Source organism: Carassius carassius, chromosome 13 (genome assembly GCF_963082965.1).
Source record: "Carassius carassius chromosome 13, fCarCar2.1, whole genome shotgun sequence".
Taxonomy (NCBI): Eukaryota; Metazoa; Chordata; class Actinopteri; order Cypriniformes; family Cyprinidae; genus Carassius; species Carassius carassius.
In genome coordinates this window covers 12088485-12105794 of record NC_081767.1, presented here as the reverse complement: position 1 = coordinate 12105794, position 17310 = coordinate 12088485, and the positions used below count along the sequence as shown (strand labels likewise).

At 37.1% G+C, this 17310-nt stretch overlaps 1 protein-coding gene across 3 annotated transcripts in view; it reads right to left on the bottom strand.

Moving 5' to 3' along the window:
- Nucleotides 1-17310, bottom strand: part of gse1b (Gse1 coiled-coil protein b) — a 201476-nt gene that overhangs the window by 31008 nt on the left and 153158 nt on the right. The gene's annotated exons all lie outside the window — the stretch shown is intronic.

Below are 17310 nucleotides of genomic sequence, written 5' to 3'. Positions count from 1 at the left end.
CTTCTGTAAAAAAATACACTTAGTTTTCTGCCAAAATAAAACATTAGTTTACTTTAAAAGAAACTGACAGATATGTATTACTATTGCACAGTAAAATGCAATAATTTAAAAATAACGTTTTGATATCATAAAAAAAACTTACAGGGGCAAAGCCAATCATCTAATATGTAGCCTATTCAAGCTCACTAATCAACTAGTATCACGACCCAGAAAAACAGCCAATAACAAACAGGGCTCCAGACTGCACCTAAAACAGTCACATTTTCAACCAAAAATATTAATTTTCGAGTGATTATTTCGTGCACTACTTGAACAAACCACAACAGGTAAAGCTGTCTATGTCCTTTCTATATCCTGTGTTCCGTTAATGTATGAACTTCATATTATTTGTAGCGCACTTGCTGTCCAATAAGCATAATAAGCATTGTGCTGTTAACCTTTTATAAACAAAGAATCAGCCTTAAAATTCTGCTGAATTCATAGTGAAATTCAATTCAGTGTTTCAAACTGCGGAAAATTCATACAGTAGTAAACAATACCATGTAACAATACATTTACCTTGGAATAACCATTCAGCTTCCATAAACTCATTATTCAGCTAGAAAAAATAACTATTAAGAAGAGCATTTTGTTAAATATCCATATGGTGCTATTGCATATTGACATTTTTACTTAATCTGATGACAGTTGTGTACATAAGAAAGAATGCAAGGGGCTAAAGATAAAATCCACACCTATATAATTGTTACTAATGAAGAAAAACAATCAGGATGTGTGCAATATATATTGAGAAGGAGGAGAAGGACTCATTGGCCAAGTGACACATGACAGTATGACTGAAAAAAGTTTATTTTGTGGCACTTAAAATTATTTGGCACCTATTTTAGTTTCTTATAGGAGCCAATGGCTCCTTAATTAATCTTTCTGTCTGGAGCCCTGAACAAAAGTGCAGTGTGTTTGCGAGAGAAACATTTAATGCGGTCGTAAACACAGATAGAGTACAAATATGTAAGAAAACAACAACAACAACAACAACAACAAAATAAAATCGGCAGCTTTAGATATTATAAAATGAATAAAACAATACATAAAATTAACAAATGTGTTTTCAAAACAAAAAAATGACCAAGAGGCTCCATGTTTGTTTGTGGGCAGGATATATGTTACATATAGTAACAATCAGTGAGGTCATGCTTTTTCTTTCACGGCAGTAGAAACATAAGCCAGTTCTTAGAGCCAATCACAGATCCACCACCATTTCAGTACAAACAGGGGTGCGAGAGGCAGCCATACAGATAGAAGAGCTCTCTGAAGAACCGTTCACCCACTGCACTACACACAAACCACTCAGAACAGTTAATAATGAAACAAACAACAGCAGCAACGAAACACTGATTCTCAGACTGACCCTTCACACAGAGCGGATGCACAGCACTACTTTGTTCACATACCAGCTCACAGATGCATGATGGGAGTCGCAAACACAATAGCACACAATCACAACACCTTTAAATTAATGTCAAGCACAATGTCTCCGTGTACTTCCTTAGTTCATAAACTGTCGCTCTTTCAGAACAAAAAAAAAAAAAACGTTTGGAGCTTATCAAACAAAGCAACACAAACACACAATCCCTTTCGTCAAGTGAAAGGTTCAGTGTAGCAGCTGGTGCAATGTCACATGACCCTCCTCCTCTCCACCCATAATTCCTCTGCCCCTTTGAGATAACACAGAAAGAGAGACAGGGGAGGGGATTCCCTGTCTTTCTCTCCACACACTTCTGTGTGTGTTCATGAAGATCCTGATCCAGAGGTGGTGGCATGTTCTGACATGCACCAAAACAATTTCCTTCCCCCATATCTCGCTCTCTTAAAGGCACATCTATGCTCCACCCCCTTCCTAAACTGCAAAACAGATGAGAACAAGCACTAAATGGGCAATTCACACCAGCAAGACTTTTTTTTTTTTTTTTTACCACTTCCAGCCGTTTAATAAAAATAAATAAATGTGTGTACCCCTTCATTCTGGTTGTTGCACTTTTGTGTCTTCATATGGGAAGGGGTCATGAATCAGCTGTTATAGGCATCATTTGTTTTTAAATGAAAGGAACATAAGATGCTGTAACATTTAAAACTACATCCTTGCACTGATTAAGCATCTAAACTACTGTTTAAGTGACTCTTTGAAACAATTTCCCCCCCCAAAAAACAACCTTAAAATATCTTACTTCCTAATCGCAAAATAAGGTGGATAAAAACCAAGCAGCACCATTTCATCACAACAGCTAATTTCATCACAACTGCTTACAGTAGATGATGATATATTATCATTATATAAAAGTTTTCCTACATAAATGTCATCAATCGGTTTTACAACCAGCATTTTAATGCAAGAGAGCACCAACATAATTATCACATTTAGCAATCATTGTTCACTTAAGCACAGGAATGACTGCAGCATGATACACTTTCATGTATAGTTATCACGATCAATCAGAGTTATCACGATCAATTCCACTATACCCAGAGATGCAGAAACACAACTGATTTGCATAAAATCATGAGTTTCAACCAGCCAACACAAAGGCAATGTGTTTGTTTTAGGTATGTGCAGGAAATGAAGGGTTAAACAGAAGACTAGAAGTCATGACCACAGGCCACAATGACTCAGTTCTCTTTCCTCTGTTGATGCTCACAGATTTCTCACAGAGAGACAAAGAGAAAGAGGTGAGGAACTGAGCTCAATTCAACAACATGGCTCATTTTGCAGAATACATGCTCAAACAACTATGTACCTCACACACAACACTTAAGGGGGTTTCCCTTGGTAGGACCAATACAGACCAGTATTGTTACTTTTTTTTTTACTGTAGTTTTGACTTGGTACTGAAGTACTTCTACTTTTGATGTTCTTATTTCCTTCATCCCTAATAAATTATATATTGGTTTACACCTAATTGAGCATCATGAAATCATGAAACATACAATTTAACATCAGTTTATTGAATGTTTAACCAAAAAAAAAAAAAAAAAAGAGGACCCAATGAAATCCACTTTTATTTTCCAAATTCCAGTTTCAATTAAAAGGTTTCTGTATTCCTTATTAATTAAATAATAATCTATTGATCAAAAAGCATGTCAAACTATTTTTTTTATAAATGATTAGGCTAATATTTGAACAAGGGCCATAGAATAGGGCCATAGATGTTTTAATGAATCAGAAATTCTGTTGTCTTTTTTTTCGGTTCATGATTTAGAGAGAAAAAACAGCAGTTTTTGTACATAGCGAAATGCGGAAAAAAAGTCTTTTTGCGCTTTAATATTTACAGAGTATAAATAGTCCCAATTTAATTGACTGTCCAGCCCTACTTTATTTTTTAATCATCCAAAATGTGCTAATTTGTATGACATTATCTGTTTCAGATATAACTGTGACGTGCCGTTCCCCAGTAGAGGGAGCTATCATCTGTACATGTTTCGGTTGGACATCTACCTCATTGTTCTTCAGATGATGTAGATACCACAAATGCAACAAAAACACATCCAGCCAGCAGAGTCTCATAACTAGTTTTAAATATCTCCCTGCTCCAGACTCATTGAACGAGCATGGATAAATGTTTACAAATCTATACTAATCTGCCGTAATGTGAACACTGTCGATCCGCGTTGCCTTTTAGACACAATGACAGGCACAGGCCACAGCATAACAAAGCACACAAGGGCTCTAGTGAGCAGCCCACTTCTGACCTGACCATGCGTAAACACACACAGAGGCAATAATCCCGGTGGCTCCGCTATGCTGCAGCCTACTGTTGAGATAAGAGGTGTGCTGCCCTGGAGAGCGTTTAATCTTTAACCAGCAACAGATTTGCCTATCAGCTCATTAAAGCAGTCCAGATCTGCAGGACAGAGCTATCTACTGTCTTTCATCTGGAATTACCCATGTATGTGCGTGACTCAGACTAGCATGGCCCTCAGGGAGAATGTGTGAGGATATACACAAGACATACAAACACATGCTTGACCCTGAATGACTGGTTTTATCACTGTAGTCTGAAAAGATGAGATGGCACACAGTTTCACACACAAACACACACACACACAGCAAAAGGTATAACTACAGTCTGCACAAAACCAACACAACACTCCCTTTCCACAGAGTACTATCTGTAACTGCATGCAGACTCATCTTTATGACACGCACACAGCAACAGTCTGCTCATATGCTGACCGACACATGAGATAATGTCACAACATTCACCCTCTTCTCGTTTTCAGGCCTATAACATTTTGGTGGATAGAGAGACAGAGTATGCGGCAAACTGTACAGAAGACTTTAGCCTAATAATATGGTACCACACTGATACATGCCTCATAAGAAGGTAGGTAAATACATTGCAGAAACTGTAAAATTTAATATATCTCCTGTGCTAGTATGTGCAATTATCAAATTACCCCTGTGATGAATGAGAAGCACATTATGATCAAAAGATAACGAGTGAATTATGAGTAATGTGACAATTCTGAAAAAACACTCATGCTTTCTGGTATCACCAGATAAGGGACTGATAAATGCTACTGGAGAGAATGAAATACATGAGCTACTTTAGCCTTGCAGCTATACACACAGACACACACACACCATATGACATTCAGCGGATCTGGCAGTTGGCTGTGGCACTTCCAGGTGGTACATAATGAAGCCTTTCTCCTGTTTGTGTGTGTGTGTGTGTCTCCCAAGTACACAACCTATTATAAACAGCAATAGCAGAACAACAGTGTGTGAGCACTGTAGGGAGTGAAGAATGCACCCTTTTTATGTATTGTGTGTATGTAGAGGATTTTGGGCCACCACTGTTGTAGTCCCTAAGGGTTTCCTGTCAGCTGAGGACAGTAGACTAGTGTAGGCTTTCCGGAGACTGAGCCGTAACTGATATGGTGACGTTAAACTCTTTCAAACTGCCCTGCTGTTTCACCCCAGTGACCCCACCGCATGACCCTCAAGCCCTCCGACACACACACCAAGACATGATGGTCACAGACTTGGACAACACACACTCAGAGTAAGCGCTATGTTGTATGAAACTCAGGCTGATAAGACAAGGTCCGGGCATGTGTGTGTCTTATCTCCGGCTTCAGTGCCACTCTCGCTGCGTTTGTTTAGCCGTGTCTTATCGCCACCAGAGGGATTACAGCAGCTTCTGTCACACACTGCTGCTGTGTTCTCAACGCTTGCGTCTGGGGCCAAAACTGCTTTTATATCACAATGTCACACAGACAAACCACCTCAAATCCACTGAGTCGTCCATCCCATCCAGGTTTCCCCCCTATAAACTAATGACAACCAAAAGACCCCACAATTTAACAACATGAAATCGGTTTACTTTCTGAATAAATGTCTCTTCCTATTTGTTATATATATCTCATGCATTCAAAATAATTTTGGTAAACACGTTTTAAAGAGTGTCATATTTAGTCATTCGACTTTCCTAAAAACCTAAAAAGGCCATGTCCTTATTTGTTTTGTGAAAGCAGAGATCATTTTTTAAGTTAACAGATTTAAACTTAAGTAGCATTCATTTGTGTCATCCCTCAAAAAGCCAGTCTCCTTAAACGCTCTAATTCTTTACTGCAGCTTGCACTTAACCTTGTGAATCTACTTTAAGACTTAGACAGTTTGGTCAAAATGATAATCCTCTGATTAAAAAAAAAAATAATAATAAAAAAAATACATACACAACAAAATAAGTGCTGAAATCACAATATATATTTTTTTCTATTAGGCAGCTATAGAAAATATTTTGTTTTTGTAAACTTTCATCCAAATATTATAACCTTGTTTGCCTCAGCAGATGTAATCAAGGCAGCTTTATATTCTATCAAATTGAGCAGTTATGCTGCACTAGGTTGTCTTCAGAGCAATAAGCTTCTGTTTACTGTTGTATTACACCATATAAAATTCAACCTTTGAAAACATGATTTCTCTGGCATGTTTTAGTGACACACAACACTGCTGCGTCTGATACGAAGGTGCTGTTAAAAGGTGTGGTTTCCAGGTCGCGGATGCTGAATGCTGCAACATGTCGAGGCCGATCTGGTGTCAAAGATAACATCAGATAACAGCTGTGAGCCGGGGACGCCCGACACCGCCCGCCCTGAACATTACCCAGCATGCCTAAGCATTTGCATATGCAGGTCTATGGCTGTGTTTGACTAAGGCGGATAGGCAAATCAGAGTAGACTCTCTATGTGAGCTGAGGTCGTCACGAGATTGAACCATATGTAACTGACGGTTGCTTGAGCATGCGTGTGGTCTGTTGTGTGACTGCCTTGTAGCTACAGCTAGCACAGGAAGTGCTCACTTAGCTACTTTCTATTCATACCTACGCTATGTGGTTTGGTACAGCCACACAAAATGAGAAAATAAATGTGTGTGCTCAGTGTAGTCAAAGACAAACCCCAGAGGGCACTATCACACATATAGGTGAAGACTACATGAGACGAAAAGATCAGAAGACAGTGTGAAACTAGAAAGATAAGCATAAAAACAGAGCTTTTGGTTACAATGCCTCCCTTCTAGTGTTTACTAATTTACAACAGAGAATATGAAGGCAGGTGTTATGAAAGCACATGGTTGTGTCTCTAGTTTCTTGTAGTTCATATAACAGCTGACGTTTAATGGTTGGATGAGTGAAAGTAAAACGCGTTGCATCTTATATAAAATCCATCTGTTGAGACTCATTACAGAACATCAAACAAAAACGCAGAGAAGAGGAAGTCTGTCAAAAGTATACTGAAAGTGTCTCGCGGTTAACAAAAGGCAGCAAGGCTGGAGGTGTGAAATATACAAAATATTTCCACTGAAGAAAGCTCATCTGCTTGCATTTCATTGTACTCAAAAAAGTGACATTTTTAGCGTTAGCTTTAATTATTGCTTTGTGTTTCCAAACACTTTTTTTTCTATATTGAGTAAATACTGTGCAAATTATGTTTCATCTAATAAAATCCAATCTGCTAGCAATGTGTGATATACTATGTGAAGGGACATAGAGGGTAGTGTTCTCAGAGACCACAGGGCACTGATGAGAGTGCTCGTTTGCTTCCATGGGGATAAATGCTAAGCGTTACATGAAAAAAAGGAGCAAGAGGGAGGGGACAAGGGTTCGAGAGGGCAGCAGGGGGTGTCTGTGAGCTTTTCAGCGGGGGTTTGCCCTCTGCAACGGCCCACAGCAGACAGGTGCTTTACGACATGTTGACACAGCTGCTCTGCCACTTCCTGTTGATCCTTCTACACAAGTCGACAAGCATGAGGACCCCCACGCGGGCACCCAAAGAGAATATCCATCCCAATTATTTCAGAAAATCTGTTGTCCATAAGAAGGAAAAAATAAGTAAACTAAAACCTTGACACTTGGCAGGAACGCAGCCTCATTAAAAAATAAATCTGCCCGCTGTTCTGGTGTACATCTCAAGAAAGCTGCACCATTCGTATTGCCATCAGAGTAAGGTCACAGCTTTGAGAGTTAGTCAAATGTGAGGTCAAAAAAGGCAAATGTGCCGTGCCTCCTCCGGCATAGGGCTATGGAAACACATGCAAATGCAGGGGTGTGTTAGTGACCTCTCTACTGGAAGTCTTTTCAAGGATTTGGCTGTGATGAGGACATGCAAAACTGGGTCAGTCTTTTTCTTTAGGCGCTGAATGTAAACACCAGAGAATACAGCGGCAGGCTTAATTACTTTTACAAGATCCACAGCTGCCTTGTACTGCCGACAAACTGTCATCACGTTCAGAAAATGACAGGCGACATTACAACAACACAGGACAGTTATTAGACATTGGAAGAAAGGAATAAATAAAATCAGAAGAGACCCTGCTTTCCACAAAACAAACAAATAACTAAGCATTTACCAAATTATGTACTGCTGAAACTATTGTGGTAGTCCTTTATGTAGCCTACACAACAGTAGGAGAATGCTAAAGAAAAGAGATTACTTGACCAGGATGCTTTTCAAGAACGTTAAGTTCTGATATGTAAATGAATTAACTCAATAACACAGCCGTGTCCATGTCCATTTAACACATGTCCTGTGTGAATGGATATTATGAGACTATCGCTCGGTCTGTATATGATAAGGGCACATAAGCCAGAAGCCCAGGTATGTATGTATAGCCTATAAATAAATAAGGGCATGGACTTTTGGCTAAGAGATAGATAGATAGATAGATAGATAGATAGATAGATAGATAGATAGATAGATAGATAGATAGATAGATAGATAGATAGATAGATAGATGGATAGATACAGACCGACATAGATAGATAGATAGATAGATAGATAGATAGATAGATAGATAGAATAATTATAAAAGAATATAAAAACAGTAGGTTTATTAGAGACACCATTCACGCAAATAATTATTAATAAGCATGAATAAGCTTATTGTTATGATATATTCTAATTGTGAATACAACGAGCAGAATATTTCAAAACCCTGTAAACTACCTAAAAAGCTGCATTTTGGGACATCATAGTAGCATCATCAGCCGCTGACTCATGACGCCCTAAATTCCTGCTGTCTAGAAAGGGAACTGACTAGGTTTTAAGACGCAGCCCTGGTTATGACTCTAATAATCGCTACTAACACATATGCTTATTTTCAGAAAGAATAAAAGCAGTTATATCATATTGAGATAAATGTTTATTTGTCCGCGTAATGAAAGCAAACACACACACACATTGAACAATACACAATACACACGCGTGCGCGCCAGCGCGCACACACAATACACACGCACGCTCTCGTTGAGCGCTGACTTTCTTTATACTGCGACGGTTCCTTCTCTTTCCCTCATATAAAGCCATTATTTACACTATCAGTCTTTTAAAAGGCTATAATAAATACATAAATATGCAATCTTCTCACCTGTAAAGAGAGTAAAAGCTTATTTCCGTTTTATAAATGGAAAAGAGACGCGTTTATCCATCGTATCACAAAGCTCAGCAGTACATTGTTGACACACTCGTCGACGGAGAGCCGAGCGGAGCCGGTGAGGGGAGGAGCTTCCTGTCTGATGTGGGCAGGGCTTACGTGAGGAGTTTCCCGCCTCAGGGGAAAGACGTAACCAATCCTTCTACATCAAATGGGGTGCGTGACTGCATGCGACGTAGCTACGTCAACGTGACCAAATTGATATTCATGAGATAACACTTTAGCATAGTAAGGAGAAGGGGGAGGGGTAACGAGCACCTGCTCTCCTGCGGACCCCACATTAAGTGCTACTGTTTCGAAATAAATTGTCTTCATGCAAAATGAGAAATATCAACAGCAGAAAAAGAAAAGGACACTAAACGGTGGACAAGTGTATGATTATAACTTATTAATTGAGTGTAATAGCTATAGTCTATTACATACGCAATATATACGTTACAACAAACGTCCTATAAAGATGCTTTGAAACAATATGTATTGTGATAAGCCAAATACAAATTAATTTGACTTAAAGTGAGATTTGGTGAAATGAGCAGCAGGGGGCAGCACATCCTCTCCCTCAACAAGGATTCTCAATTCAAAAGTGTTCATAACATCCTTTAGGGACACTGTCAGTGACATTACAGCATTTTGAGTGCACACACTTCCTCATACCAAACATATGCATTCAATACAGCAACTGAATAAAAACTCTAAACATCTGATATCCTGAAATTTTAAGAACTGCAAAGTTAAAACTTGGAGCAAACTCCAAAAGCTGGTTTTCTTGGTGTCCATCGACATCTCAACTAGCTCAGTTTCCTTAGAAAGATGCTGTCTTCACACAGTCTTACTAGTGAACAGCATGGCTCTGTGATTCCATCAGCCTCACATTAGAACTAACCAGCATGAACAGCAAAAGCTGATGTTTTTAGCAGGGCATATGCCTCCTTTAGATCACATTAAGTCCGTCCCTGGCTTATCTGATTGTTACTGCTATAACAGGTGCATATCTATTTTCCCTGTGTTCTACATTTCCAGTGTTCTTCTTCTGAAGTTTTAGTGGCGTTTAACATTAAAAGTAATGTTAATTTCTGCCGCCAACTGGTAAGGAGTGTGAATCAGATTTAATAGCCTTTCTCTTTATTGAATTGTGAACAAAACTATATTCTCTTGTTAAATCAAAATTCGTTTAGAAAGTTTAGAAAATAGTTTCTTTCATTTTCATATTTGGGACAGATTAAAACATCATCATCACATTCTCAGCTTACAATTCCGTTTCCCTATTCTACACAGTGTAATATTAGGAGCTTTTTGTGTGTGTGTCTCTGTGTGTGTTACTCTAATTCAAATTTTCTTAATTTCATAAAATGATCTACTTGTTCTGTCCTCCTCACACAATTTTTGCTACTCTTTTTTGCTACTACATTTATGCGTATATCAGTGTTATCTCATTTTTTTTTATTCATACACTAGAGCTGGTAACCATACAAATATAACACTTACTGTAATTCCATGATCTGAATCCTATATAACATTTGTAATATTTCAATATTTCCAGATGTTTTCTTTACTTTCAGCATGTTCACAGGTTTAACCCTATGTTAACCTAACCGTAGCCCAAACCCTAAGTCTAACCCTGGGAACATGGGACCCTTTGTCATGTTCATAATTGACCTATTGGTAAGCCCCTCTTAGTTACAGTTGCAAACAAGCAAACGGAGTTGCTAGCTGTATTACAATGACAGCTGTCAGTGAAAACCTTATCCCAAGATGTGTTTGATAAATCTTGGACACAAAAGGACCACCATTCACCATATGGCATAGAGGGATATATAAAAGATTTTAAAATAAATATTGTGGCTATTAATTTGGAAACAAAGGTTAACAGATCACAATGCAAGCGAGAAAAGCCTCATGTTATGGTCATCACGATGGCAGATGACAACATCCAGGAACAACACTATTCATGCACCGAAGGGTAAAAGTTATTCACTTTAAAATTAAAGTAAATTTACATTTACCAGTTCATTATGGAGAGGCACTGAAATGTAGAGCTATGTGTCCAAGTGCAACTTATACTCGACTGCCATAGGCTGCTCCGATGAATGGGGCTTACTGATAGGTCAACTGCCATAGCAATCTGGGGAACACTTCTCAAGCAAGTTTACTGACACATCCCTATGATCTTAGCCAGGGGAACGTCTAATTTGTACCCTTACTCTTGTCAAAAAAATTGAACATTCTCCTGTGCAACAGATCCTCTGTGTGAGTATATGTGTGTAAACACAAGATGTCAGCTTGCTCATCTATCTGAAAAGCCCTTAGCCTTCGTGTCACCAAGGAGAAATGTAGCATGCTATGTTACAGCTTTATTATTCTATCTGCATGCCTGCAGGACAGAAATGGGAAGATTACTTTAAAAATTTATTCAGTACAAATTACTAATTACCAGGTACAGATGGATTTTTGAGACTTTTTTCTCACATTTTCTGTGCTGATGTTTCTGAAGAATATGTGAAATGGATTTAAACATGAAAAAATGAACTCTTGTTGGTTACTTAACCCAAAAAGGACATGTGGACACGTGGACTTTCCAGAATTCATGTAAGGTAGCTTTGATGATCATGTGAATCATTTATTTCTTATTTAGTTTGTTTTTCAGAAATGGAGTATATGCATTTGATGGCTATGTGTGAGAATGCTACAGACCTGTCACCTACAGCAGTATTCTCCTCTGATCAAAACAGCCTTATTTATTTTGTTTGTTACACACTGAACATTTGAAACACTAGCAAGCCCCATGCTGTCACAAAGCATATCTGTAATCTGTATTGTAAATGAATACAGCTCTTCTTCTTTTGTGCCAACCATTTAACGGCATTCTAAATATTGTGTTGCTTCTCAAGCCAGCATTTCTGTAACACAGCATCAAAAGCCAGAGAAAGAGCGATCATAATGTACACGAAGCAGGCTAATTCTTCATGACATTCATGACCTGTTGAATGCTGTTAGGATGTTTTCCAAAAACACACCTTTACATTTCATATTCCATAGTGTAAAGTGAAGTTCATCTCAGCATGGGGTCTGAAGTGTCAAAATCACCCCAAACATTCTGTAGTTTAGATCAGCCTGTCTCTTTCTTGCTATGGCCTGGGGCAGCTTTCTCTTAATTTAATAAAGGGCTTAAGCTTCAACCCACTTTTGAAGGATCTTACTACTATTGAATTCATTGCAATACATCACCCACTGGAGACAAGGCTGTGGGCAGTGAGTGGGCCCTGAATGAATGAATTAACGAAGAAATCAAAAGAGAGGATATCTGTCTCTGATAACCTGCTCCAAAAACCTCATGTCAAATCTATACATTAAGGTAGCAATCTTCTTATCATATATAATTTTTCTCATTACTCTCGTAAAATCATATTATGTTGTGCATATGTGTATAGAGCATTTGGCTTTCACACTAAGCTTAACCCTAGGTCAATGTCTTTTTAACTCAGAGTTAAGGCCATCATTTTCAAAGAGATGTAGCACTCTAGGTTAATTAGCTCTGTGTCTCAATCAATGTTAATCACCTTTTAAATATATGCAAATTAAGTCAATGAGCTTAAACCCAGGGTTTACAAATGTAGTTTGAAATATGGAAATGATACTAATAAGAATTAATTACTATCCCAGAACAAATGAACAGTGTTAAATATGAAGATTAAAAATACATACATTAAAAATATGTTTACTTTTTTTACATTTTTAAATGCCTTGTGCATTCAGGAATTGTATCACTGATTTTAATGGGTTCAATGATTGATGAGGAAGATCGATGCACAGTTTTTCTAGACAACATAAAACATACTTCAAACATTTTCCTTTTATTTAGCATTTAGTAGTATTGCTTGAATTATTAAAATATTTAAATTTGTATTATTCTTTAGCCATTGCCACAGATACAGATATAAATATTTGCCCATATTTGAATAACTGAAGTCAGAATAGAACAGTTTGTGTGCTTGTAAAGGTAAGACATGAAGGCTATAGCTTCTGCTGCAGCTCAGCTAACACAGACGGTCTATTCCCACTGCATGCTCATCAAAGATCTCCCGACCTTCCTCTGTAAACATACACACAGTGAACTGGCTCACTGTTTGTCTTTATCTTTATAACATCGAACAGCTTTCAGAGACTTTCATGTCTGAAGTACAGCTCAAGCAAGGTTAGGCCTTTTTTCAGACACATACAGACACAGCAGGCTTTCAGAAGGGATCTGGATCATTCATCACCCAACAGTTTGACCTCAGGTTCATAAGGTCATGACAGACGGTCAAAGACAGAGTGGAGGAAGAGGCAGACTATCTGTGGTGGGCAGCAAGAGCAGACTACAGTTCAGTGAATGCTTTAAAATCAGACAGAAAGCCAGCACTGCAAATTTTAAAGAGTGAATTTAACTCCCTCAGAGTTCAAATTAACACTTACCCAGTGTATATATGGATACCACTGGGAAAGTGTTAAACTAACAACTTTGAAAGAGTTAACATTAAAACTCTGACAGTGTTACTATAAGAAACTAAAAAAATGTACAAATCAACCCACTAAACAATACACGTTTCCTTATTTTTTATTTTTTTTATTTTTTATTGGAACATTGTAAATCTTTTTCCCTGCATCAAAAGATATTCACATTCAGTTTTTTGAATACTTATAAAGAAAATGTTCTTGCAACAATTGAAACATCACACAAAATACATATTCTTATTTTGTCTTAATGTCATAAGGTTTATAATGCTTACATTTATCAGCTTAAACAACAGTATGCCATTCATTACCATCCCCGCTGAATGCATATTAAAGCTCACTGAACAAAGTCTTTGCTAATGGCATTTGGACCATTTGGAGTAGTTTTCAGCACAACGAGTTGCATTTCTCTGCAGTTTTCAGCCAAGCAAGATATCCACTTACACTTACAGCATCACAAAAGTGCTCCTGAAAAAAAATAATAATAATTATACATAAAATAAAAATAATAATAAAAAAAAAAAGGACTTGGTGGTTGGTCTCTGTGCATGACTGCACATTCATGAGACTCCATTAGCACAGTTCACTATGATTCACCCAGGAAATGCACACAAGCAGTGAAAAATCCAGATTAATAAAAATGCAGCATGAAATACAACCTATGTGTTTTCTTCACTGAGGTAAATATATCTGCTGTGTTCGTCGCAACAGGAAATTATCAAAAAAATGTCATTATGACTGTCATGAAAGTCCATTTCCAGTCCGGTGTCACGTGTCAGTGAAGAAAATTAAAAATACCGTGAACAAAATACTACTTTATTTGGAATTTCAAGGTGTTGTTTTTTCATGACGCATTTTTATTAATCTTGATTTTTCACTGCTTGTGTGCATTTCCTGGGTGAATCATAGTGAACTGTGCTAATGGAGTCTCATGAATGTGCAGTCATGCACAGAGACCAACCACCAAATCAGGATATTTGCTAAATAATATGTTAAATTTCAGTTTGTTTTTCACCAGAGCTTATCGTATACCCACAGAACACTTGGAATATACAGCATGTTTAGCATGGGACCACTTTGTGATACTTTTGCATCTTGTTTAACAGCTTGATTTCGATCGTCATAAACTGACATTATAAGGACAAGTATGTTTAGGAAATGTAAATTTTTTTTTTTGGACCAAAAAAGAAAGCAAGCCATACGGCATTAGAACAACACAAGGGTTTAGCAAATGATGACTCAATTTTCACTTTTGGGTTAGTAATGGATAGTTCACCCCAAAAGGATAGTTCAACCCAAAATAAAAATAAAACAAAAATAATGACTTTATTTAACAATTCTTCTCCCCTGAGTCTCCCTGTGCTTCCATTAACAAGAGTATGACGAGGAATGCACACACATGCATCATGGTACTCTCATTAATGGTGGCAGACGTTAAGCAGAAGAGAAGAAATTGTTGAATAATGTCATTATTGTTTTCTTCGTACACGAAAAGTATTCTTGTAAATTCATAAAATTATGGTTGAACCACTGATGTCACATGGACCATTTTAATGATGTCCTTACTATGTTTCTGTGCCTGGTAGTACCCTTGCTGTCTATGGGGCAGAAAGCGCTCGGATTTCATCAAAAATATCTTTAAAAATAATTTTTGTTGCGAAGATAAACGAAGGTCTTAAAATGCTTAACACAAATAATGCTTCATATGGCTTAATGTACAAAGACAGTGAAAAAGACAAAATTATAAAGCATATTCTACATGCAGATACATAAGCCCAAAATGTGAATGCTACGCATTTTTTATTACACGTTTTATTACATGTTTTCCTGAATGCTTAATGTACCGGGACAGTGATCTGAAATAACCACATTCTGTACACACCTTACTAATAAAGCATAATATCTGCAGAAAACTGATGAACCCAAAATATTAACTTTACTGTCTTAATGAACAATCATTTTCTGCATTACGATTTTCTAAAGGGAGGAAAACATGCAATTAAACAAGTTGCGTTATATTCTGGCCTCATCTGCATGTCTTTTAGCATCACTGTCTTACTACATTAAACCAGTTTGCAAATAGGTGTGTCGTACCTTCACATTCTCTATAGAGAAATTGAGTATATTGAAAAGAGCTATTTCCAAATTAATTCAAAAGAAACAGCACTCAAATCTAAAATAGTGATACAACAACATCATGAAAACTCACAATTCATGCTTAATGAAATCATGAAATTTAGTCACGCGCCACACAAAAAATAATGACTGATATTGCTATTTAGATTTGGTTAAATAACATTATAAATGAGGTAAAACACTTGGTGTTTCCATGGTAAAAGCGACCTCCGCGTCTGCACTGCATATCAATTCAAATGTATCTGTGAGAAACATTTAGGCACGCACAGCATATAAATATCATCAGTACTTAATATTATTTTATAAAATACATATTGTAAATGAGGTGAAACACTTACTTCCGGTGTTTTCCTTGATAAAACCAACTTCCCCATCTGTGAGTGAAATGGGATGTCTCTGAGAAAAAGTTTAGAAGCCTACAACACATAAATGTCGCTATAAATCAATATGATGTTATGAAATACATTTTAAATGAGGTAAAACACCTACTTCTGGAACTTCTGCAACTCAAGAGTTAATTTATTTGTGCCCAACAGTGCACCGAATCCAGCAGTCACCATGAAAACAGACTCTGAGAGGTAGCGTCATACTTCAGTGATGCAGAACTTTTTATGTTAATGACAGTAAACCAGTCTTGGCTCACAAAGATAATACAGCTTAAGTTCATTTTTTTAATTATTGAAATTCCATAAAAAGCTAATACAAATTAGATAAGGAAATGTTTAAGATTTATGAGGTCAAATAAACATTGTTTATGCCATAATTTTTTATGTCATCATTTTGTAATTATAATATAATGCATAATCTGTGACATTCTCATCAAATAGAAACACTTTTGTATGAAATGGCAAAATGAATGGTTGTTCTCATAAGACATTTTTGATTGTTGGTCAATGTAAACATGCACATAATGGATGTCTTTGATGATGAATTCAACTGTTTTGAACTTGAGTCTCTGAAAACCATTCTGTGATGTTTTTGTTAAACTATGAATAATTTAAATTAATTAATTAAAAATGAATCTGCAAATTGAGCTGGAATATTAAAAAGTATTTTGACAATAGAAAAATTATACCCTTCTGTAATGACACATTTGTGAGTGAAACTTTTATTCAGTGCCTCTGTCACACACACACACACACACACACTCACACACTGCTCTATTAACGTCAGACATTGCAGTAATGGCAGAACGGCTGACCCGACTATTACACTGCTTCTCTCCGCTCAGCCCTTCTATTGATACACAATTGATCCAGCAAACCAACCGCGAACAGACACTGCCCCACTCTGTACATGCACTCACTCACATCTGGAATGTACACCCACCCATGGGCATCATTTTGTTGGTTGAAGTCTGGCTGATTGTGATGCCACATAAATGTAACATTAATACTGTAATATTCACAATAGTAAGTTATCCTGCTATATGGCATTAGACACACCACACTGACTTCTTGTTAATGTACAATAACAGACAGACCAGATATTGGACCTTTTACTATCTTAATAAATAAATGGCACGTGGAATCCCAGTATTATGATCATATTATGTCCATATTAAATTGACTGTAGTCATCAAATTAATCGTGCAATGCAGTGACACATTTTATTTGATAACTTTGTCCTTACTGTTACTGTCAGTTTTGGGATTATTTTAGGTTAGTAGATAAATGTTTCCATCTGAAGTTGTA